The 26972-nt window shown below is 40.1% G+C and overlaps 1 long non-coding RNA gene across 1 annotated transcript in view; it reads left to right on the top strand.

Annotated features, from left to right (window-relative positions):
- Positions 1–26050, top strand: part of LOC103475055 (uncharacterized) — a 38776-nt gene extending 12726 nt beyond the window's left edge. Inside the window, exon 2 of the long non-coding RNA XR_535277.1 lies at positions 25659–26050. This is a non-coding gene — a long non-coding RNA (uncharacterized LOC103475055). The remainder of the gene's footprint in view (positions 1–25658) is intronic.
- Positions 26051–26972: the final 922 nt, after the last annotated feature.

Raw genomic sequence — 26972 nt, 5'->3', positions numbered from 1 at the left:
TTAAGTGTTAAAACAGAAACTGTTGTAACTTTTCTAAATTAGGAGAATGTCATCTCAAGGCATTAATGCTCAGTATCAAAACATCGGCACTTACGGAATCATGCATTTTCCTCTTGTTTTCTCGCTTTCTTTTCTAAAAGAAGTTCCAAATGAGAAAAAATCTTTTTAAAAAGTGGCTTTTATTTCAGTCATCTCTTCTGTGAATTGTTTGACAGGGAATTAGTGCCAGGCTATGACCATTTTTGTTTTAATTACAAGATTGTAGTCATAATATTAGCAGAGGAAAGGCACAGTTTTACCGCAATGTCTTAACATTATGAGAAAACGTCTTTTCATAAGAATAAAGCTTGGCTAACTAGAACTGGTTCCCGCCCAGGGGCCCTTAACCTTCTAACTCCGGCCCTGCGCGTGAAGACCAACCAGATTCTCTACTTAGTCAAACTGTTTTCAAACCCATCTGTTGCAAGAATAAACTTTACATTTCCAAAGTTTTTCTCCCCACTGGAACAACTGGTGTTCCTTCTGGTTTCCATCTAAGTGAGCCGACGTTGTTTGCTTTGCGCTGTCAGTCGGACGCTTGGTGCCAAGGTGCCAGTTTGAAGCGTCCGCTGCCGCTCTCCGGCTGATTGTCTGCCTGGCAACGGCCCTCCGAGACGCCCACCTGTCCATCACTGTTTGTTTGCCTGTCCTCTGGCCTGGTGGCTGTTGGCCAAACCAAAACCATCTGCCCTGCGCCTGGCCCCCGTCCCGTCTAACTGTTATTGCAGTGTAAACCACGGAAACCCCGGCGCTCTGGCACACTTCTGCATTGTATTGGAGGCGTGAAAGGAGCTCGACTGGACCGGAGATTCTCCTGCATGCTTCAGAGAATCAGGTCATTGAGCCCTGAATGGATCTTTTTCCATAAAAGACACTTAAATGTATTTCTAACTCACTTCCACATTGATAAAAACTAAAAACTGCACATTTCTGTACTGCTGTCCAGCTTTATACTACAGGAAGACTCGATGCTTTGGCAAAATAAAGTTTTTACACCTGACAGTCCGATAGTTATTGAAATAACAGCAAAAAAGGACAACATAAGTAAGCAGGGAACAGTATACAATATGTCTGACTGCATGACAGTCGAGGGTCATTTTAAGTAAATGCTGTTTAAATTGGGGTACAGATTATGTTTTGAAACCTGGAGTTGTATGGATCTATGCAGCAATCGTAAATCCTGCAAGTCCTGGTTTTAGTTTCTTTGTGCAGAATTGTTTTTATTTAAAAATTTCCCAGAAAGACGAAGAAGAAAAGGAGACCTGAAGTTTTGTTGATAAAGTGATTCTTTACTAATTTATCACAGATCATATCACACTGATCGTCTACAGTTGGGATGTTTTGCTGCTGCAGTTTGCTTTCACGCTTCTCTGTGTCAAACAAACCAGACTCTTTAATGAATCTGTTTCTCTCCTCGCCTGCGGGGGGCGCTGCAACAAACACTACTGAAAGAAGCAACAGAAAAACCTCTGAAGAAGACACTAAGCGTAACTTTCTTCTTCGCAAAATGTAAACACAAATGGAGCGACGTCAGATTTTAGCAGTTGTAGGATTTCTCTTTTATCTTTGGCAAACACAAGAAGCCATTTGTCCAGCCAGTGATAAACTAGCATGTTTGTTTTGGTTGTATTTACCCAGAATTCCCTGCGTTGTAGTCGACTTCCGGTGTAATTATACAACGGTTGAGTTCACTTCAACCGAATTGAGACCCAGGTTTCTAAGACCAGAATTAACTTTTTTCTGTCCAAACTGGTGGTACAGATTTAGACGTAAAAAAAAGAAAAAAAAAAAACGCTTTAATGAGAAAGAAGGTTTAATTTTTCTGTACGTATGAAACGGGTCACAATAGGTGATGATGAATTAACTAGTTTTCAGGTGTCAAAGCTTCCAGTTGCAAATGTTTCTTCTTTTGAGTAAAAACCTTAATCGGCTTTTTTCTAAGTTCCTGGTAACTTTTGGATTAATTATTTTTCTCTCTACCAAATGCAAAAGTAAAGTTGTCCCTTTTTTTAACTTTAAATCTCTCCATCGCCTTCTCTTCACAAACTGCCCAACTGGACTCTCTCTTTTTTTAAAATTTTTGCTCTTCTCTCCTCACTTGTCTTTGTTTGAAAACATCTTTCAATTTCCTGGGCAGCGGCCTTCAAAGGGAGCCGGCGGGAGGGAGCTGGGGGCTGAGTGGGATGCCAGAGGCTCGGTGACAGCTGGGAGGCAGGAGACTCCGAGTCGAGATCAGAGGGTTTGAGTTTCTGACCGCCGCAGACACACTGTCATTCGCCGGGCTGCTGCCCCCGCTGCTTTCTCACACACACACACACACACACACACACACACACACACACACACACACAGAAAGTGAGAACTAACAGATGAGACCAGGCACTCGGGCACAATTTCATCTGATCAACTACCGTTAGCCTTTAGCTGCAATAATTGTGTGAAAGCAATGCAGTTGCAGCAATGCTGCTACTTTTGCTACCTTTATCACTTTGGAAGTGGTAAACAAAGTAAAAACCTTAAAGGAGTCACATTCATTAGAGATACTAAGGACAGTGTATTTATATATTAAGACGTCAAACTTTACTGTTCATTAGTTACGTACCGAAGTTTAAACCCTTCTGAGCTAATTGCGCAGCAGAGTTTTAGTTTAGCGCTTTAGCTAGCTTTTACTAAATGTTTAGCACATTTAGCCCCCCCCCCCAAAACTTTTCCTGATCAATTATGTAGCTGTAATTTACTTGACTGTTTGGTAATGTTCACTTGAATAAAGTGAACATTACCAAACAGACCAGACTATAAAGCTGGAAGTTGATATTTATGCTCTTATTTTGAAGTCTGGACTCTCTACGCAGCCGTTCTGTTTCCCCTCCTCATATTCTCTCTTTTTTCCTTTTATTTCTTCTTTATTTACTCCAGCAACCTATTATGGGAAGCTTCTAGGGAGGAACAATCGCTGCTTTTTCTTATCTTTTTCTTTGTTGGATTCTCTGAAGTTTGCCTTGGCGGTTTGACCATCTAAAATGCTGCTGTAATTTCAATAAAAGTTTTCATCACGTCGCTCCCATGGAGCAAAAACCTTCTCGGGAACACCTGTGCTGACTCCACGCCCTTCATCGCGCCGCCAAAGGTCTTCTGAGGCTGCAGGGCGACTTGCAACCTCCAGCTTTTATTCCCAGCTGATGATGTAAGTGTTGAGGGAAGAGTGAAAATAATCTTATTCAATTTACATAATGTGTTGACTTTGGAAGCGAAACCGTTCTGCTGGAAGGACCGCAGAACCTTCTCTCTGGCAGCGCTCTCGCTCAACACATTTTAGTGATTAATGTCCTCAAACAGACTTGAAACATCTGTCCCACTTTCCCATCCAACTGTGTTTGGCTGCTGCATATGGCTCTGCAGCTTTAAAGGTGACCTATTATCCTTCCTTGAACATGTAGGATGTATCTGTGGACTATTCAGAACATGTTTGGACAAAATCTTTTTGATAATGAGATTATAGTCTGCTCAGTTCTGCTTATTTTGAACCATTTTAGGGTCTCTGTCACTTTAAATCCAAATAATCTGCTACTGGCCACGCCCCCCCAATTCATCGTAGCATCGGCTAATTTGCACATGTGCTAAATGAAGTAATACCAAGGATGTTTTTTTTTACTTTTTGTATGTCACTGTAATTGTAAAAATATTGATTTAAAGAGAATGACAAGAAGTAAAGAAACCATTTAAATGTATTTTTTATAGATTTTAGAGTAAATGTATGTGACTGTGTGAAGAAAGATGGCGTTATTAATGTTTTCCATTAATATAGTGAGTTCTGCAATCACACTTTTAGTTAATCTCATAAAACATCAGATTATCTTTTAAAAATGTCGCTTTTTGTCTGTGAGCCCATGCTGATTGTGCATTGACAGACCAGTCCACAATTTATTACTGAATTATCATCTATGAACTACATTCCATCATTAAAAGAATTATAACATTGTCTCAGAAAGTCGGTATACTTGTAACAATAATATTTTTAGTTATAGAAATAAATATACTTAGAATTTGTTTATGTAAATTTTAGGAATAATCCATCAGTATTTCTTCATACAGCGGTAAAACCAGCTAACTAAACGTCCTGGAACTCTGCTTGGGTTGCTAGGTGACGGGCGGAACTCTGCTGGAGTTGCTAGGTTACCTAGCCCTGCCTGTTGCTAGGTAACAGGCAAGGGCCTGCTGATTTTTTGCGTTACATTTTTGAAATGACTCGTCTTCCAGACACAAAAAAACATTAACTTTTTTAAGCACTCGGGTTGTTTTTAGAAGCAGTTGAGACCCAAATGGGAGAATAAAAAATGTGAATTTTGCATAAGTCCCCTTTATAAAAGGCTGAGTTTGTCTTCCGGACCAGGTAATCACAGCTTTATAGCATTCAAAGGTGCAGGAACCACTTTAAAGCAGTGAATCTGTTCTGAACGGCTCAAACAAATACCCCCAGCGGTGGGTAAAGTGTTGCCAGGTCGTTCCAACGCTGCTGTAAAATGACATCAGCAACCACAGATCTCTGGTTTGCCCACGTGAAAGTGAGCCGGGATAAACCGAGGATCTGTTCAGAAAGGCTCGGAAACCTGCGCATTCCCCATGCATCTCGCTCTCTCAAGGAAAAATATGCAGGAGAAGCCTAAAGTTAGGAATGAAAGAGAGAGAGAGACAGAGGGGGAAGTAGAGCTGGAAAGGAAGAAAGGAAGAAAAAAGTAGGTGAGCGAAAGACGGGCAGAGAAAGAGAAGGGGGGAATGGTCTTTGTTAAGTCCTCCACATCTGGCTTCTATTAGGTTGTGGGGGCCGCTAAAATAATGTTTTTCACCCGACAAGCCTTTCTGTGCTATAAATTACCCAGCAGCCACTGTGCCTTCCTGGCTGAAACTCTTTCAGAGGGCCAGTTTTTGTTTCTCAGGCGGTCCAGCCCCCCTCCCCAGCCTCGCTCTCACCCTGTCGGCTGACTCCATCTCAAAACTCCCTCTCAGCTCCACCATGCTTCCTGTCTAGTTCTCAAACTTTACTGTTCTCATATTTTGGATTATTTACATCCTTGTGGGTCAGAATGCTGAGTTTGTGCCGCAGTAAAGCAGAGAAATGCAGCATTGAGACTGTTTAACAAGATTCCCCTGGATTCGTACAATCATGTTGCAGAACAAAGATCCTGCCGTCAAAGAAACAACAAAAATGTGTTTTTTGGCTGTAATTACCACTAATACAAGGAGGAAGCTTTAATAATATCATCCCAACTGTGAAGCACAGGGTGGCTGCATCAGACTTGTACACTTTACAAAATAAATTACAACATAACAACACTAATCATAAATATTAGCCCTGCTAATGCTAACGTGCTATACCACCATTGTATTTAAAGGAAGCTAATGCTAAAGCGCTAACTTCAATTCGAATTATAGGACTACAACCAAGGAGCACCAATTTAATTTGACTTTTAATAATTCGGTGCTTTAATTTGGAGAGGAAATGCAACTGCTGCATAAACAGCCTTTACCTCCTTCAAAATAAGAGCATGAATGTGAACATCTAACTACTTGAACCATTCTTCAGTCTCTAACTAAAGCTTTAACACGGATGTCAAACTTTATTCAAATGAAAGTAAAAAAAAAAAAGACAAGTAAATTTTGCAGCTAAGCTAAGTGTGCTAAACATTTTAAAAGTTACAAAACCACTAAACAAAAAATTAGCTTTTCTATTAGCGCATTAGCAGAAGTGTGTAGTTAGGACTAAAGACTTTTATTTATCCCTCTAAATATATAATTTTTAGTCCAAAATGATTTTTTTTTATTGAGAAATGCACTTTATACTCCATGTTTTGCATTTTATTTTTCATCTTTTATCATGATCATGATTTCCCCTGGAAAAAAACATGCAGAAAATAAAAATATTACTACTATCTTCTTTGGACTGTAGTTATTTTCTAAATAATAAATGTAACCGACACGTGTTGGTTGTTTATAAGTGTTTTTGACTTCCTGCTTCCCTGGGCTGTAAATATGACGCATTTCCTACTATCTGGTTATTTATTTTGCAGATCAATACCCATTTTTGCTTTTGTTGGTATCTAGTGTTTACACTAATTGGTGAATAATTTTCTTTTAAAAGGACACATTTCTCCTCAAAAATAGGAAAGACAAGAGAACATTCCATTTAAACTAGGCAAATGTGTGTTGCTCTACATAAGGAAGAGATTTTGCAGCATAATGGCAACAAGAAATGCATAATTTTGCACAGGCTTACAGTTGGAGAAACAGATAAATCATTAAAAAATCTAGGAATGTGGCAAATGAGGATCTATGTTTATCTTACCGCCAGTTCAGATGACTATAAGGGAGGCAAACAAATCTGCACTTGTGAATTTAGAGAGAAAGTATCACCTTAACTTCTAGTTTGGACTTGTATCTCACAGCGTTTAAAATCCACACGAGGATACGTAAAAAAGTGAAGAAAAGAGAAACACCTCATTTACATCCCGTTTCATAAACAGACCTTAAACTTCACTGCTTGCATCAGATTGTGTCGTATTTCACCCGCTCAGTCTGGTCCTGTCGAGTCCGATCATTACCAGGGGTGAAGCAGAGTTCAGTGTGCAGAAGCGCATAAAATTAGTGCAGGTATGGAGCCGGAGCCATGAGGTCTAAGGGCCACTGAGGGGGCCACAGGCGGGAGGAAGCAGCTCTGGGCGGCGGGTCAGTGCTTCTTCACCAGGAGAACCAATTAGATGAATCAGAGCTGACAGCCAGAGGATGAAAGGAAGACGCCTCACTGATGTGCAAATTCAAGAAGTAACACTGACCTCACCAAACTTGATTTTGCAGCCATTAACCACCTGCTCCATGGTGCGGCAGAGGCTTCCTCAGGTGACCCCCGACTGAGCAGCACATCTGCTCTGAAACCAGAGACCACCGGGATGTGGTAGACGTCCTCCAGAAGACGAGTCGACCAGAAACACGACTGGAGAGGTTTTATGGTTGCGCTGATTGCTTCGGGTTTTTGGTGCAAAAACACAAAATTTTGCCAAATATTTTTGGTCTAGTCAAAAAGCTCAGTACCCTTAAAATAAGAACTTTTCAACAAGATCTAGGAGTTTCTTCTACATCAACAATTCCTTACATGTTTCCTTGAACAGGTTGGGAAAGGTCTATTGATTTATTACACTTTTTGAACAAAATCATTCTTAGATAATGAGATTTTAGTCTGGTCAGTTCTCCTTTCAGAATGAGCTGCTTTAAGGCGTATTGTCTCTTTAAATCCCAATAAGCTGCTGCTGGCGACGCCCCCAACTCAACCTTAGCAGACGAGCACCTACTGTTACTTTTATTTTACCTCAAACTCTCAAAAAGCAACTGTGAATAGGAACCTTTTGCCTTCTGCTATTACATTTATTTTTGTTTTTGTAACATTTAAAAAGAACCTTAATCTATTATGAAATAATACTGAATTGAAGGAATGGATGAATTTTTACTCAAAATGAAAATTGTTTGGTTTTCATTTATCTTTAAAATTGTTGAAATTGGGTGTTTGTTAAATTTTTTCACAAAATTATTCTTGGATAATAAGATTTCAATGAGCTTATTGAGTCAACAACATTACAGCAGCCATTACACAGCACATACAAAAGGAAAACCAGCTGACCAAACATGCTAGAGCCCAGTTTTCGTTGCTAGGCGACGGGTAGAGCTCCACTGGGGAATGCATCAAGTGGTTTCTGGATGGTAAGTCAGCAACAAAACACTTGTTGCTGACTTGTACAGTTCATGCAACGGGAAAACAAGCTGAACGAATGTCCTGGAACTCAGCGGGGGTTGCTAGGTAACCGGCTGGGCTTTACTGGGTTGCTAGGTAACGGGCTGGGCTTTACTGGGTTGCTAGGTAACCTGCTGGGCTTTACTGGGTCGCTAGGTAACCGGCGGGGCTTCACTGGGTCGCTAGGTAACCGGCGGGGCTTCACTGGGTCGCTGGGTAACCGGCTGGGCCTACTAATTTGTGACGTTACATTCCGCAGGTTTTTGAAACGGCTCATTTTCCAGACACCAAAAAACACATCAGCTTATTGAAAAAAAATGTCTGGGTGTTTTCTTTTAAGCGTTTTAGAAGCAGTAGAAACACAAATGGAAGTACAAAACTGTACCAAACGTTGCAGTTGATTACAGTATTTTCTTTAGAGGTAATAGAGTAAAGCCTTGTAATTTGCACCAGTTTGTGCTTGTTTTTGTCTAGAATCCCAATGAGTCACATTAAAGTTTGAGATTGTAACATGAAATAAAAACAATGTACTGCTTCAACAGGCCAACCAACTCCTGAAAACTTACGATGTTCTAAATCATCTTGAGTTGTTAATTTATATATTTCTGTTTGTCTTGATGGACGTAGGATACCCTGAGGTGAATCGGTGACTGAAATGAACCTGTGGACACATTTCAGCACGTTGTAATTCTAGCCGGTCACGGCCTGTTATCTGGGCCAAGGGGATGTCATCCCTCCGTGGGCACCGGTGCCCCAACTGTCTGTGTCTCTATTACTCCATCCCATAATTACCTTCTGAACTCCCGCCAGATGTTGAAAGAGAACCTGTTCAGATGGGCTGGCCGTCTGGAAGCCGATCTGCTCCGGTCTGAGAAACTGTTCTCCACGACTCATAACTTTACTGGCAGTGATTTATGGCGTTGCATATCTGCGGTGTCCTTATCTGGCACTGGAAAACAGCCGTTGCTTTGGCTATCTGCTATCGGGACGCCTGTGTATCCTCCGGCTGCCAGAGTTTATCTCGGCTTACAGCGGGAATGTCTAGATAACAGATGAGGAACAAGATAGACAGTTTGGATGCTGGGCTATCTCTGAGCTCGTCCCAGTTTATCCAGTTAAAAACGACCTGTCGAAGACCAGATGTGCCGTTTACCTCCATAATTCTGGAGCCCGCATTGGAAAGCACTCAGACTCGAGTAAAAGTACAAATAAACAGACAAAAATGTTCTTTAGTGAGAGTAAAAGTACCACATTAACATTACTTGAGTAAAAAAGTAAAAGTGTTCTTACTGTTTGTATATGTAGATTAAAAGTGTGCCATTTTAGTTAGCAATGCTGTAGATAATTCCTGTTCTGATTGTTTATAATCTGGGAACTGTTTACACTTGCAGTTGCATTTTGGACCAGTTAGCTTGAATAACTCACTGATTACTTTCAAACTAATAAATGGAAGAAATAAAATCCCAATGACGTGAATGTAAAAGTCAAAAGTACACACAATTAAATCCACTTTAAGTGAACGTAAAATTCACATTTGGTACTTTTTTTTAAAAATTTCCTTTTCTAGAAAAGCTCAAATGCTTTGAAAAAAAAAAACACAGAGCTGATTTTTGGCAGTAAGTTAATGTTTTTTGGTGTCTGGAAAATGAGCCATTTCAAAAACTTTCAGAATGTAAATTCACAATTCAGCAGGCACTGCCCGTTACTTAGCAACCTCTGCTGAAACCACCCAGTCACTTAGCAACGCAAGCAAAGCTCCAGTACGTTTGCTCAGCTGGTTTTACCTGCTGTACAATGGCTGCTGGAAGACACAAGTGTTTTGTTGCTGACTTACCTTCCAGAAACCACTTGTTGCATTCTTGTTGGTTGTGGAGAAGGCTCTACTAATGCTTTTCAAGGATGTATGGTTGTGTAATTATGCATCTGCTTGGAGCCATTTTTATGTGTGAGTGTAAACGTTGAGTTGGGGGGCGTGGCCCTAAAACAGGATGAAGTGAGCAGACTATAATCTATATTTAAGAATAATTTTGTACTAAAAGTGTAATGAACATGTTTTGTTTAGGCCATAGACCAGTGGTCCCCAAACTACGGCCCGCGGACCGGATCCGGCCCACCTCCACATTTGGTCCAGCCCCCTGAACAATACCAGAGAGCATTCAGATTTTTTTTTTCCATATATTGTATTTTCCGGTTTATATGTGGATTTTTCTTCAGCCACCAGGGGGCTCTTTAGCAGTAAGAGTGTCCTGTAAACTGTGGGTGTTTTGTTTTGCATGGCGCATTGCTGTTGGACTTTTAGGGAACTGCTTGACTTTTATGTTATTTAATCAGTAGGGTTGTTTGCTAGCGGTAGAGCAGATGAACACACGTGTTTGTTATGAACGCAGCATTCCAGGTTGAATTCTTCGAAGMAATGCCTGTAAGTAGCAGCTTATACTTCAAAACGAGCCTTTATGTTAACATATGAGGAATTCATATGTTAAAGTTACTTTCCCTCAATGGAATATATACTAGTCAGTCCCAGTGACCGYTTCACTAACGKTTTTTGCCCATGTGCTTTCTGGGTAAAAATCAATCGAGAAACGCGCTCCCCGCTCCCCGTCGTCAATTTCCGGCAGCGCAGGTGATAAACGTGCAACACTTTTTCTGTTACAAACTGACTCCGGCCCCCCACCAGAGAAGGGAAAAGTTAGGCGGCCCTCACAGGAAAAAGTTTGGGGACCACTGCCATAGACTCATCCTAACCTGTTCCAGGGAGCTTAGGTCACCTTTAAGTAAAGTACAGACATATGAAAATGTACTTAAGTACAGTTAAGAAGTATTTCGCTGCATCCCACCACCGACTCTGTCATTTGAAATGGAGATGGTGTGTGTGTGTGTGTGAGCAGGGAAAGCTACTCCTCCATGCAGGGGTCTAAGATATCAAAGCAGAGGGCTGAGGAAGGGTGGATGCAGCGGGCGGTTTCTCTAGGCGGGGGTGGGCTTTTGTCTCCAGGCCTCCACCAGGACGCCTTGAAAAGATCGCCGAACAGACGCATTCGTCGCGGCTCCCAGCTCTGCCCGTCTGATTGGCTGCGGCGGCCGGGCAGATGTTGGAGCGACAGCAGGGGGTTCGGATGATTCCAGCTCCTCGCTCTCACACCACGGGACGGTCATGCAGCTCCGCCGGCTCCCTCTCTCTCAAACGCAACCTGCCGGAGCCGGGGGCTCAACGCTCGCTTGAGTGACTCTCAAAGACAGATGCGCATTTGCCACTTCGTCTTCCTCGCATCAAAGATGAGCGTAAACGCTTCGGCTCGGAGCAAGTCTGCAGCTGAATTTTATTATGTGTGTTAACTGACCATGTGTGGAGCCACTTGAAGGTCCTATTGACAGACTAAACATGCTGTCAGGGGTCACAGCTCTGCGCTGTCACTGAAAACAGATTACAACGTCACATGGCGTTATCAAGATAAAGTTGGCTCCCAATTCAGGGAAATGACTAACGTTTGATCCCACCTGAGTTTTCACTAGCTTCAGCGTCTTTTATCTGCCCTAAAAAGGAATTTTAAACCTAAAGAACTGAAAATTAAACGGCTGATATTAAGTCCCAAAGTTCATGACAAACATTCTCCTTCCGCAGAGTGAAAATCTGACATGCTTGGACCTCGGCACTTATTGGCAGTTCAGTATTCACAGATCTTTCCGTATGACCCAGCTTCAAGTTACTGCCGTGTCTAAGGATATTTTCACACCCGATAGTCTGGTAGATTCAGGACGATTCGAGACCAAAATTGCAACTTTAGTTACATTTTCCACTGCTGCGGGTTCCTTTCTCACTGCACTGTGTCAAACAAATTGAAAAACCTGTTTCCCTCCTCGCCTGTGGTGGCGCTGCATCAAGATCCACTGAAGAAAATGGCAAAACCCTCTGAAGACGACACTGAGTGCAACTTCCTTCTTCACAAAATGCGAATAAAAATGGAGTGGCGTCAGATTTTAACGGTTGGGGTATTTCTTTCTTGGGTCTCTTTCGTTTGTTTTGGTTGTATTTACCCAGAATGCCCTGCACTGCAGTCCACTTCCTGCTCTCACAGTATTCTTCGGTCCACTTAGTGTTCACATACGCATCCAAACTGCACCAGAGTTCACTTCAACTGAACTGAGACCAAGGTTTTTAGGCAGACTAGAGTTTTCTTTTTGGTACGCATCAGAGTTTGATTACGCATTTACTCCTCTAGTAAACTAATATATTTGGACTAAAAACTAAACAAAAATATTTGGTAGGATTTTGTGTTTTTGCACTGTACAGTCTTTTAAATCAAACAGTAAAGCTCTTTTAACCATAAAGAAACAAGACTGTGAATTTATGGTATAAATCAATGTCTTCAAGTATGTTTTTCAGTACATAATGAAACTATATAATCATTTAAGTTGAATTTTTACTGACTTATGGTCATTAGTTTGAAATGCATTTACATCTGTACAAACAGCTATATTCCTAATTCCTTAATATTTTCTCATTCTTTGAACTTTGCTTTCTTCACAGTTGGATTTGCCATCACTTTTTGTTGAAGTTTTTTGAAGCCCTTTGTAAATTTGGCACTCAGTGTTGAGCGCATAGCACACCTCTACGAGCTCAAAGTTGGAAAATATTTGTCGGAAAGAGTTTGTTCCTCTTTTTTAATCGGACCACAAAAAAAGAAAAACAAAAAATTCTCAGACTTGTTAGGCATTTGGGGATTTTGAGCACCAGTCACAGCAGAGTTGTAGATAAATTAAGCTACAACCCGGATTTGAGCCCTGAGCCCAGGCTGTTATTTCCTTGACATTCCTGTTTGAGGTGCAGTGACGTTTAAGGGCCCGGAGATCAGGAGCATCCAGTAGAGCTTTACGGCCTTGACACTTATGCACAGCGATTGTTCCAGATTCTCTGAATCTGCTGATGATGTTATGCACGGTTGATGATGATAACTTAAAAGTCTTTGCCATTTTACGCTGGGTAGCACCATTCTGGTATTGCTGCACTTTCTTTCTGCCCAATATTGGTGGAATTGGTGATCCTCTTACCATCAGAGAGACACCGTCACTCTAAGAAGCTCTTTTTATACCCAATCATGTTGTCAATTGAGCTAATTAGTGTTAATTGGTCTCCCAGCTGTTTGTTATATGTTCAATTTCCTTTTTCCAGCCACTTATTGCTACTTGTCCCAATTTTTTTGGGATTTGTAGACACTGTGAAATTTTGAATCAACATATTTTCCTTTAAAATGTTACATTTACTCAGATTAAACTTTTGATCTGCCATCTATGTTTTATTACAAATAAAATATTGACATTTGCCATCTCCACATCATTGCATTCAGTTTTTATTCACCATTTGTTTAGTGTCCCAACTTTTTTGGAATCCGGTTTGTATTTTGGGATCAACTAAGATCCAAAAACTTGGCTATAAAATACTAAAAAGTGTAAAAATTTAGCTTTTTTGCTATTTTACTGAGACTGATTCAGAGAAATGACTGATATTTTTGTAATTGGTTGTAAAAATCAATAAACAAGAGATGGTATAAAGCTAAGTTTGGACCAGTGGCACATTGGGTGCCACTGGTCCAATTGGAACAGCCAGTAGCTACAATGTTATAAAAGAAGTGGCTTTTAATTGTGTTTTTTCAAAATCCACCTGCTTCCATTCTGCAAATTTATTTTCATGATTCTAGTTTGAGCTACTGTATGTTTACCAATCATTCATGCAGTCCAGCAGCACCAAAACGAACTTAAGGAAACACAAACAACAAAAATGAACGGCTGAAGAATAATTTAAAGAATGATCACGGTTTCTCTTGGGGTTTGTGTTTTTTCACCAATACGGCTAACTGGCAGAGATTAAAGGAGAAATGATGTCTCAAGGCTAATGCTCCTGACCTCACCTCTCTTTGAGTGAACTAATTGGTGTGATTAGAGCAAAGATTACTCCTCTGCGTGTCGTCGGAGTGATCCTGTCTCCCATCTCGGTAGCTCTGTTGCTCTTTATCCCTATCTGTGGCTGGGCTGCGGCGGGAGATAAGAGTACAGCACATACATAGTGGTCTTGTGATGCGGAGTCGAACCGGGCAGGAATTGTAATTACTCTGCTTTGCATCAGCAGACTGATTCCTGCTGAAGGGTCTGGGCCCCTCGCAAAACCCTTTCTGGCTGAGTTCAAGAGGCAGATAGGCTATCTGGAAAATCTGCAGGCTGCTGGGTTGGAAAACAGTTCCCATATTGTCCCCTGATGGTGAAAGTCAGGGAATAAACTCTCTTCATTTCCATTAAGCTGCAACGACACAGGTTTAACAAACAACTACAGATTAAAGGAAGGACTTAATTTTTAATCCCATGAAAGGAAACAGCTCCTGGTTGTTTTTTAGTCAACCAGGATCGTCTGAACACAAACCAAAGACCTAGAAAACCAAAGGGACGTCTTTGAACGGGTTACAATGGGCCTAAGGCCTATACAAAACATTTTCTGCACAGAATCATTCTTGTATAATAAGATTTTAGTCTTAAATACTGCCTGTTTTGAGCTGTTGTAGGGTCTCCTAACTCCTGTTTAGTCCACTTTTATGAACTATGGTTCGTTTGGGGGGGTGAGAATGTGGAATCGAGTTCTAATGTGGACTAAGAAAACAGCTTTGTTTCGCCTACAAACCTCGGTCTCGGTTCGGTTGAAGTGAACTGTGATGCGGTTTGAATCCATATGTGAACGCCAAGCGGAACAGAGACCGCTCCAAAATCAGGAAGTGGACTACAGTGCAGGGCATTCTGGGTAAAAACAACCAAAAAAAACATGTGAAATTTACTTTGCAAAAGATCAGAGAAATCCTACAACTGCTAAAATCTGACACTTATCCATTTTTATTTACATTTCATAAAGAAGGAAGTTGCTCTCGGTTTCTTCTTCAGAGGTTTTTGTGTCGTTTCCTTCAGTGATTCTTGGTGCAGCGCCCCCACAGGCGAGGAGGGAAACTGGGTTTATTTTTCGCAGGGCAGTGAGAAACTGAAACGCAGCAGCTGAAAATGTAACAAATGTTGCAGTTTTGGTTCCCAATCGACCCGAATCCACTTCACTGTAAGGTGTGAAAACCCTAAACATCAAAAGACCGACTGATCAATGCACATTGTTGGGTTTTTCTTTTGCAGAAACGAAACAGATGTGAGTCTATCCCGATGGGAAAAAACGTTTTATTGACAGTATGACTCGGCGAGCCGGGAATATTTCAGCCCGAACTTGGACCGGCGCCGTCAGAAATGAGGAGCAGCAGTTTGGCTTCTTGCGGCTTCGTTCGGTCGATGCCTTCATGGCCGTCTCTTTCTGCTTTACGCTGCGCGTTTTCTCCTGCCATGATTTAAAGCAGGAGGCGGGGAGGGATTTCAGAGTAATATAAATTGTTGTCAGTGCCGAAGCTGTGGAGGTTAAAGGGCACCGCTTCACAAAAAACAGACAGCAGTTGTCTTATCGAGTTGAGGATCAGCCTGCTGAGGCTCTGAAGTGCCTTTGAAGCGCGGCGCTCCCGTAGGTTCAGCATGGCGTGACTCGAGCCGAACGGGCTGAGCAGAACCATGACGGGGGAGGGGGACGGTTCTGGTTGTGGTTATCGGATGCCGGCGCAGCGAGTTGGAGAGATAACAAACCCGGAGGAGGGCGAGAAAGTCGAAATGTCCGACTTTCCGAGCGGCCCTCCAACCGAAGGTCTGAGCCAGCGATGCACATCTGTGCCTTATTTCACTGCTGGTTCAGCGTTGCGCCGGTAAACAAACCCGAGCGGACTCACAGAGGCACGCATCACGCAGAACGCAAAGGTGCAGATCTTATATTGAAGCTGCATTCCTGTCTGGCCCCCATGGGGTACATGACAGGGCTTTACATGAAAGAGAAAAGGGAGACTGCAAGTCTGAGGAGGATATTAGAAAAATACATTGGAAAAAGTTGCCTCTGGCAATTTCTTTCACTTTCAGGAACAATTTTGTACCTTTACTTCAGAGGGGGACGTGTGTTCAGGAGAGGGGGAGGAAGAACAGGAGGGCTAATGTAATGAAAACCAACTGGCAGGCCGTCACTATCTATCCATCCCGGTCCAGGGGTGCCTGGACATGGAGAGGAAAAACAGGCCCTCTGCTAATCCAGTCCAGTCTGCTCCTTCACTCTGCTCTCCGTTTCCCTCCGTCTATTTTAAATTCAGCAGAGAAATGTTTCTAAAACAAGAAGCATCTGATGGGGTGGTTCACTGAGTTTATCTCCCTGCAAAGGAAAAAAAAGCACCAAAAACATCTTAACAAGTATTTTTTTGATCTAGTTTCTAGTGCAAATATATTAGTGCACTTGCAATAAGACTAACTAAAAATAACAATATGGTTTTTTCCTTTTTATAAGTGAAATTTTCTGCCGGTGGAACTTGAACTTTTTCATCATTATTAAGGAATTATTGACTCAAAACACACCTGCTGACACACCTCTCTACCAGAGGGGGTAGTAACTAGTTACTTTTACTTGAGTAAATTTGGGGAGAAAAAATACCTTTGGGAGAACAAGAAAAAGTTGAAATTTTTCAACTGTCAAACTCTGAAATTTTCCATTTTTTCTAGAAAATTTCTGATATTAATCTCTGTACTTCTGAGTTTTTTCAAGCAAATGTTTGACTTTTCAAACTCTGAAATTTTCTTTATTATTTTTACATTTCTGATGGTTTTTTTCAGCTAGCTGTACTTTTTACTTTTACCCGAGTAGTTTTATTTATGAAGTATTTCTACTCTTGAGGAAAATTTCTGGATTTTCTTCCCATCCATCCATTTCCTTTACACCCTTGTCCCTCAGTGGGGTCGGGAGGGTTGCTGATGCCCATCTCCAGCTAGTGTACCGGGTGAGAGGCGGGGTTCACCCTGGACAGGTCGCCAGTCTGTCGCAGGGCAACACAGAGATACACAACCATGCACACACACACACTCACACCTAGGGGCAATTTGGAGAGGCCAATTAACCTGACAGTCATGTTTTTGGACTGTGGGAGGAAACCGGAGTACCTGGAGAAAACCCACGCATAGACAGGGAGAACATGCAAACTCCATGCAGAAAGACCAGGACCGGGAATCGAACCCAGAACCTTCTTGCTGCAAGGCAACAGCTCTACCAACTGCACCACTGTGCAGCCTGGATTTTCTTCCCACTGAATGAAAAACAAACATGTTTTAACCCGAAACTCACCAGACACAGACACACACCTGCAGTTTTTGTTAAAGTTTCATCAGTTTTTTTATTGAAAGAAACTGATTTGGAAACATTTAATTTTGCCTGATTTTATTTTTTGTTACTTATATGAATTATTGTCATTTTCATTCTTAAGATACCAAAATTTCCACTTGACTTTACAATCTGATTATGTAATTTTTAAATATCAAATAACTAATAATTTGATCAGTTACTCTGTGCTTTCGTAGACTTTTCACCAAATATTTTTTTACTCTTAATTGAGTAATTTCTTGGCCGACTTCTTATTCCTTGATTAAAATATGTTGAAGCAGTTCTGCTTTTACTTGAGTACGGTGTTTGGGTTCCCTGGCCGCCTCGGCTCATTACCCCATTGGGTTTGACAGGCAGGGCGAGCCGTTCGTTCTCACCACGTTTATTACCGGCTGCCTTAATGAGCACTTTGGAGCGCCACCTTCACGCTGTGATTTACAGCTTTCTCCAGCCCAGATCAGAGGCCGCGGCCCGTTGCCACGCCTGTGGAACCGGCAGCCTTTCCTGACACTTTGGGCCGGCCCGGGCAGACCGGGTTCACAGCTGGGCCCAACATGGGGGAAGGTGTGAAGAGCCGGGTTTTAATGAGCCGATGGGAGAGGCTGACTGGGAGCGATGGGCGCTTTATCGCTTCAGACGGCAGAAATTACTTTCATAAACTGAAATCATTAGGTTTTTGATTAAAAACTAAGAGCTGAGGGAAAATAAAGCTGTAACAGTGTCAATATCAAGTTTATTACAACAACCTGAGCTGATCAAAGTGCTTCAAAGCAATCACAACATCGCAGGTAGATAAAAAATGTGTCGAATAAGTAATAAAATGACTCTAGTGCTTGTTTGTTTTCATTATTTCTATGCCCACTTTGTTCAAATTTTTTTTACATTTGACACGGTTTTGCTTTACACTTTAAAATCCTTGAAAAATGTTTAATTGCCCATTTTAATATAGATCAAAAACCGAATATAAGTTAATATGCATCAATATACACAGAGGAAACCATCTACTGCAGAAGCCAACATCTGCAGTATTCCTTATTTTCGCAGTGGTCCATTTTGATTCGCCTTTCCTCACATGATTACGAGATCTGCAGAATCAAAAAATCTCTTAAGTAGAACCTGTGTGATGGCATGAAGTAGGCTGAGAAATCTCAAAAAGCAAACGTTATGCAAAAATCTAAAGGACCATAAAACAGTGGTGGCCTTTCTACCGTTAATACTGCAAGTTTCCACCAACCTTCATGATGATCCTCCAAGAGTTTTGGGAAAATATCCACATGATTTTTGTTTTATTTTTTGCCTTTGTTGTTTTATGTATAGACTTGGGATTTTGGTGCTTAAATAAAAACAAAAAGTTGCACTGAGTGTTAACCAAGACATCATCTGTGAGGTTTTATTGCATTTAAAGATGTCGTAAAAGAGACAAGGTCGCTTGTACCTGAACCATGAAAAGGCCTCTGAAATGAGATGGTTATGATGGGAAAGGCGGCATATCCCCCCGTCAGGTCAGGGTCATGTTAGCCATGCTCCCCCGCTGCCCTGACCCTGCAAACAGATCCGCCCTGAGCACCTGGGTCAATCCATTAGTCACTATCGAACCGTTTCACAAAGCCAGAAAGATATACACCTGCGGCGGCAGTTGGCGCTCTGCCGCATCCACCCGCCCTGAGGGACTTCATTCCTCCACTCGATTTGTCCCGGCTTCTTCGGTTTCATTCATTTCTAACTGACAAAACACATGTTGTTTACCTCATCTGCCTTCGCCTGAAAGTAGAACTGAAGCTTCTTTCCTTCGTCAATTTCAGACATTTCTCAAAATGGACGATAAATACCACAATATACGAAGCTAGTAAAATGTGAAAATGTGGTTTTTACTGCTTTTGAAACTACTAATAATTTTTTGGTGCCTGGAAAAGGAGCCGCTTCAAAAATCTCCAGAATATAAAGTCACAAATCAGCAGGTGCTGCCCGTTACCTAGCAACCTCATCCCGTTACCTAGCAACCCAGCCGGAGTTCAAGCATGTTTGGTCAGCTGGTTTACCTCTGTAAGCACTGTACAATGGAAAAAGACAGGTGTCCTATTGACTTTCCATCCAGAAACCACTTGCTGCATCGCTGTTGGTTTTGCAGGAGGCTCCACTTCTGCTTGTCATGATCGTGTTTCTGTGTATTTATTTTTAGAGTTTTTTGTGTTCAGTTTGCTTCCTGTGTCTCCGTCTCTGGGTCTTCCCCGTTGATTGTCTCCCAGGTGTGTCTCGTTGCCTTGATTACCCCGTGTGTGTTTAGTCTCACCTGTTGTCTGTGTTCTTCGTCGGGTCCTTGTCAAACGCATGTCTAACGCTGTCGAAGTTGGTCTTTCGTGTATGGTATGTCAGTAGTCGTCCTAGCTCTCCAGTCGTACTGTTAAGTCCTGGTTTGCTCAGCTCCTTGTTCAGTCTTCGTGTCAGTGCTACCGGTAACTAGCCGTGTACTATCGTTCTCTGCCGTGCTGCCTGTCCTGATCTGTCGACCTATCTTCTAATAAATCACCATCTTCTTCATCTTACCTGGGTCTCAGCGTTCTCTCCTCACCACAACCATCACCACTTATGACACTGCTTTTCAATGATGTACAGTTGTGTAATTGCTCATCTGTTTGTAGCCATTTTCACGTAAAAATGTGTTTATTTAAGGATCCCCATTAGTCTCTACCATAAAGACTATACTTCCTTTGCTCCAAACCACAAACATTACAATAAAATCATTATTTTACAAACATTACAAAAAAGATAAATACCTTAACAAAACAAACAAAATCAAACTACAAAGTTAAAATTGATCACCTCAACAACAGTTAACATTTCCAAACCTTAAAACACACAAAATAAAAACATTTCAACAATTTCAAAGATAAAAACAAACGGTAACAATCTTCACTTTGCATATAAATTCATCCATTATTCCAATATTATTTCATAATCTATTCTAGACTTTTGAAAGGTTATTTTTAAATGTTATATAATCAGAAATTAAGACAGAAGGCAACATGTTTCTCTACACAGCTGTTTTACAGTAACATCTAGTTGAGTTGGGGGCGTGGCCAGGAGTAGCTTATTGGCATTTAAAGAGACAGCGCCCTAAAACGGCTCATTCTGAAAGGTGCGGAATAGAGCCACAGCTGAGCAGAATGAAATCTCATTATCTAAGAACAAATATGTGCAAAAAGTGTAGTAAACATATTTTGTATAGACCATAGACTTACCCTAACCTGTTCAATGAAGAATAATCGGGTCACTTCTAGCTAAAGTAGACATTTCTATCCCACCTACACCTACATTCTCCAATAAAAGGTCGCCTATTTCATGGTGAGTCCACCGCTGAGAAGGTTATTGAGTTCATCCGACAACATGATAGAGGAAGTTCACCGACCTCCTGCTGTGCTGGGACGTTAACTGGAGTAACACAAGAGCCATTAAATATATGCCTCCAAAGAGAAACGCTTTATTTGCCTTTAACAGGCCAGTAAACCGACTTTCCGATCAGGGGACCACCAGCTTCATCGGCCTCAACCAACCAACCAACCAACCGGCTGTCCGTCTTCTGGCCGAAGGAAAACTCTGCAGTGCTACAGAGCTTCAGCCTTGATTTAAGATTTGTCCAGCGAATGTAACTTGAAGCAGTCGACTTTTCAGACAGCTTTATTTTGCTCCCGTCTGACCGGTCTTCCCCAAGGGGATCTGAGATTTATGGAACCGGGAGGGACAAGGAGACCTGCGGGATGGAGCAAATTGTTCACGGATCTCTGGCCTGTCTGTTGGGAAATGGAGAACCTTATGGAGACATAAAAATTTCCAATCATATAATCCAGATTTTATACACTATCCTCTGTTTCTATGTTCTCTGATTGGATGGCAGTAATTATGTTTCCATTACTTTGTCGATATTTCACCATTTCACAGTTGTTGTGTTTCCACTACATAAGAAATGCAGTTAAAATAGTGATGATGTGTTTGTTGGTGGAGCCAAAATGCAGATCGGAGCTGGGAGCATGAATGGGTCATAATGAATCTTCTTTAATAAAACTGAAAACTTACAAACATCACGGGGAACACAGGGAGCCAGAGTCAAACCAAAAACAGGAATCCAGGGGAAAATGACTGCAGGGAAATTACGAGAGCTGACAAAAGGGACCAGCGAGGAGAAACTGAGAATGAATTTTATTGATAAACAAAAATGAAACAAACAGGTTGATTAGAAACGGGTTGAAAGTGTGACGGGAGAGAGAGAGAGTGCCTCAGGGGCGAGAAAATAAATCAAACACTAAACCCAAGAAACATAGTTAAACTACAGCAACAAGGAATAACTAGAGACAAGAAATAAATAGATTTAAAAACACTAAGAAGGACGGAACTAAAGTAAGACAGAACCTGATCTGACCAAAGAAAGTCACCAAGGAACTCAAAATAATCAAACTAGAAGGAAATAATCAAAACAATCTAAGATTATAACAAAAATCACACGTGAATAAGTTTGTTCACGCAAAAAAACATTAAAAATAAACTGCACCATCATCCTCCTACCACTTCCTGTTTGTCTTCTTTGTCATTTCCGCCAGAAGTAACATCAGGTAGTTGATCTCATGACTTGTGTGGTGCGAAAAAAAGAGTTGCAGTTTTGTGAAATACACCAATTTCCATACATTTTTTTAAATTCCTGTGCTCACCTTAAGTAAATTTATTTTCAGAATTATAATTTGTGCAACTATATGGTGAATGGAAACGTTTAAGAATAATTAATGGAGTTCAGTAGCAGCAAAATTAATTTAATGAGAAATAAAACAACAAAAACAAAGATTGATGAATAATTTAAAGAATGATTAAGGTTTCTTGTGGGATTTGTTTTTTTATGTTTTTGAAATTGTGTTTCTATAATTGCTTATTTTAGTTTTATTTTGTTGTGATGTTCTAATTCAGTTAGTTTTGAAGTGTATTTGCTAGTTTTTAGAAGATATTAATTATTAAGGTTTAGTTTTAGTTTGGTTTTTATTAGTTTCAGTGGTAGTTTTAGTTTTTTCCCACTTTGGTTAAGTTTTAGGTGCAGAATTAAAACAGGTCCAAATGTGATTATGTTTACATCGATTGGGTAACGAATCCTCAACAGAAGATACAATTTCCCAAAAATGTATTCAGTTATTCTTGAACAACCAACTGAATCTGGTGTTTTTTCCAAACTTTTGCAGACAAGCATATCTGCAGGAGTATGGAGCGCTTAATTTACTGACAGCTGACGTAAAAACATCCATTTCAAATCAGTTCAGAAAGCTAATAAATAGATTAATAAAGACAAAAATGACGCAGATTGTATCTGTAATTTCAGTATGTTTCAGCTATAATTGCAGTTTTTTAGTTTTTTCCCCCATTAATTACTGTTTTTATTTCAGTTAACGTTTTCTCAATTTCTGTTTTTGTTGTTTTGCTAGTTTTAATTAACTGTACTAACCTTTAATTAGCACAACTTATGCATTTCTAATCCTATTCTCTGACAATTCAGTTTCTCTTGGTCCACTCCAGGCGGCAGCTCTAAACGATCACAAAGATTGCTAATAACTTAAAAAAGTTAAATGAATACTTCTCATAAGGTAGCAGTAGAATAAATAAATGATATTTTGTCACGCCTTGTCCTCCAGTAAACACCAGCCTCGTTATCTCTGCCCAGAAAACCAAACCAGCATGATGGCACGCCTGAAACATGATGCAGAGATTACGACCTGGGATGAAGCTTTGTTCCTGGATTATTTTAACACCTGTGGGAATGCCTGCCATTTCCAGAGGCCACAATGAGATAAGTTTAAACGTTCAAACATTTTGGGCATGCGCTCCGCTCCAAGCGGACAAATGCGATCTTAAAAATCTGCTGTTGTGAGGAATGCACGCTGACAACTTGGTGCCCTTGTCTGAAACAGACGCAGCATGACGGACGGCGCGTCCTTATTGACAACGCCAACTGGAAGACGTTTGTGTATTTATGAATATAAAAGTTGGAGTTTGATATTTCAGAAGTTTGTTTTGGTTATTTCTCCATCTAGAAACCATGTTAACCAGTGTTATAGATGAAATAAAGGATTTTTCTAAACCGTATGGGAAAATAATAATGTCGACTGTCGCAGTTAAAGTAAAAATATTTGGGACCTAAACCAATTGGTGGTATTTTCAAAACCAAACCAGTAGCAGAAATTTGACTTTTCTTTATCTGGTGTACGTTTATTGTCAGATGGTAACTCCTCCAGCCTCCCTAAACATTGGTAGTTAGAAAAACTCCACTAATTCAGAAATAAAAATATATATATATTTCATGATGTTTCATGGAGAGAGGTTTCCAGGAATGTGTTGCAGTCGGTTAAGTTATAATTGTTCTGTCATTTCAACTAGTACTGGCAAAGTTACATGCATTAACTCTATTTCTGGGGGGGAAATGGTCTGTAAAATGGTGACTTACGTTAATTAATTTTACATTTGATCTGTTTTTGTTTTTCTGAACACTCTTCTGTTGAGTACTCAACATAATACTTTGACCTTCAAAAAAATTTGACAAAACTACTACTATAACTAATAAAAACTAAGTTACACTTAAGCAATATTTAACCAGTAATAGCTAATAAAAACTAGCATACCCACTCTAAAAACTGATTAAAACTAACTAAATTAGACAAATAGTGAAAATGAAAGTATAATGAAAAACCCAAAACTTTAATACCTCTGAAAAAATCTGGAAAAGAAACTTATGAGAATAATATAGTTTGGCATTTCTTATTTAATAAGAGTTTTGTCATTAAAGACAAAAAGAAATGATTAAGGATGCAGCTAATTGGCTTTTCGCGCCCTGCTGATTGATATTTGCAGTCAGAAACCAAAACATGAGGGAGTGGTCACCGCACTGGAAACACGCTGTTTGCTGCACTGAGGCTCGGCTTCAGAGTGTGAAGGTTATATGAGCAGGCGGGGTGGGAGTGAAAGCGTGTGGTGACCTGGAACAGCTTCATGACTCCAGCCTGACGGCTTTTAAAAATCCACACGCCGCGGCTCTTGATTGAACCCCGCTTGACTACCGACAGCCCCGATGGGAAAGCGATTGTTTATTTAATGACTGTTATAAGGAAAACCTGGGGACAGGAAGCCCTTAAAACAGCAGAGGTTGCTGTTTATACTGGCCCTTGTGGAGGTAAACAAGCTCCCGGCCGCTCCTTCCCGCTTCAGACGCCCTGCCGTTGAGGAATGCGCCCATTCACAAGCTGGCGGCCATCTTGGAAGTTTGCCGCTAGCTTCCTGTTTCCATGGTTACACTCCAGTGCCGCCGGAGACGATAAGGACTCGGAGGTTTAATCCTCCTCATCTGGCTCATTTTCTACATCGCTTCATGCCACTTGGACTGAACTGGAAAAGCCAGTTAGCCGCAACAAGCGTTGCTTTTTTTCTTTTTTTTTTTTTTTTTTTCTTTTTACTTCACAGACTGAATCAAACAAAAAATGTGAATAAATGTGGCCACAGGCTGAAAACATTTAATCTGCTGGTCTGGTGAAGTTAAATTGGAGATGTAATCTGCAGAGAAAATCAAAAGGGCATCATGAGCCTCTGGGAGGAGAAGAAGAACTGGAGGGATGGAGTTTCATCTCTCCGCCCAGTCATGAATAAAGAGCCACCCAACCAGTTTGGGCAGTTTTAAAATGATTTAAAAACAGTTTTACAGGTTGTTTAACTGATACAAAAATAAATTAAAGAAGCATAATCCGTCTTCTTCTCTTTTTAGTGCATTATGAAGATGCATATTTTCACTCTCATAATGTAACAAAATCAATTTAGCGGATTAATTAACACTTTTTTTACTGAATTGTTAAATAAAGCAAAGAGATTTTTGTTAATTTTTTGGAATCGTTTAAATTATTAGAGAAAGGGCAATAGTTCAAGAGAGCAATATTTACATGTACAATAATTAAAAACAAGCTGGAAATGCATCACAAAGATTGAATAATCTGTTAAATCCAATAAAATATGATTAATAAAATATAAATATTAAAAATAAAATATACTTATGTATTGATTTATATAAAATATAGTTATTTAAATCATATGTAAATAAATTTAAAACGAATAAAATTAAATATGTATATTATGAATATTTATGTATTTAAAGTATAATGTATCTTTATAATGTGTTATAAGTATATATATTTACTAAAAAATTATAACATATCCAAATATGTATTTATTTTATATACGTAAATATATTTATCTTATAAAATATAAAAATATATATTTATGTATAATATAAACATGCTTTTATTTGTATTATACAAGTTTTTATATCAATACAAATATTGACATAAAATCTAAATAAATATTAATAAACTTTGTAGTCATTGTGTTTGCATGTTACTAGCGTTTATATTTGGTTAAATGTTAAAATATATTTAAAATGCTTATATAATCATACTGGGTTGTAAATATTACATCCATATTTATTTTTAAAAATTATTTATTACTAAGCTGAGAATTTTTGCTGTCTATCCCTAGTTTGTAACATTTTCTTTTTTTTTTTGACATAATCTTTTCTCCCAGTGAATCCAGTGAAGTTTCCCTCAGGCGTTTTTGACAGAAACAGCTTATTTATGAGAGACTGATGTGGAGATGGTCAGAGGATGTGCCGGGTCGCCGCCGAGCCAACAGGGACCCGGACTGATCTACTGTATGCGGAAAAGCTCTGGGAGACGTGTGAATAAGTGAGACGTTACAGACTGATGGGATTCCCAGAGAGCCAACAAACGGACAACGTGATGCAGAAAACAGATGGAGACGGCGCCGCCTCCCTCGTCTTTTACACATCCGTGAAAACACACCAATGAACGCAACACAGAGAGACACACACCTGCCTCAGCTGGATGATCTATGAGCCTCTGAAGGGAAATTTGTTTAACCTATCCTGTAAAATAATGTGATTTTTCTCACCCACATATATGTTTCCTCGCCTGAACAAAGTTTTACTTGTCTTGTGAAAACATTCACAGCACCCTGCATAGTATTGGCACCCCTGGTGACAACGAAGCTGTAAAATAAATGAATCATTTATAAGAAAAATTATTCCTGTAGTTTGTAAAACACGTAATCTCTTCAGATTATAACAGGTCTATGGTTTACATTTGAGGAAAAGCCTCAGGAAAAGACATAAATACAAAAACTTAAAGCATGAAAGAACATCTAAGCATTGTGACAGTGGTGAGCGCCACTAGCTAAAAAAAGTTATTGCTAATCATAAATATTAGTTTCACTAAAGCTAAAGCACTACAAGAACACAATATTCAGCAGAAGCTAATGCTAACTCGATAACTTCAATTCAAATTATATCTGTCCTTAAAAGACCCAAGCACCAATTTAATTTTGACATAATTTAATCTCATGCTATGCTACGCAAACACTCTGTCTGCACTGAAGAAGAATTAGTCCCTTCAAGGGAACTACAGACATGGTATCTAATTAATTTGGTTAATAATTATCCAAATTAATTAGGATAATTCATATAGCATTGAGCTTTCATTGCTTATTTACTTTTTTAAATCCAAAAATACTTTACTGATCTCAAAGGGAAAGTGACAAATTTTTCTTTTCCGTGTTTTTTTTTATCAAGGTTGCCAAAAATAACTACTCTTGAAATAAAACGGTAACAATATGCATCGCGATAAAGACGTGACTGATATCAATAGATATTCATTCTGGAGGATCTAGGCAGAACCTTGTTGGCCAAGCTAGGTTGGAGGAATCAACAGCGTCGCTCGCTCACTCTGGTTACCTAGCAACTCAATAATTCTCTGGTTACCTAGCAACGACCTGTTGAGTAACTGACGGAGCAGCAGTTTAAGGTTCTGCCTCTCTGTGTCA

This window comes from Poecilia reticulata, linkage group LG13, assembly GCF_000633615.1.
Source record: "Poecilia reticulata strain Guanapo linkage group LG13, Guppy_female_1.0+MT, whole genome shotgun sequence".
Lineage (NCBI taxonomy): Eukaryota > Metazoa > Chordata > Actinopteri > Cyprinodontiformes > Poeciliidae > Poecilia > Poecilia reticulata.
The sequence above is the reverse complement of the archived record's forward strand: the minus strand, read 5'-3'. Positions and strand labels throughout refer to the sequence as shown.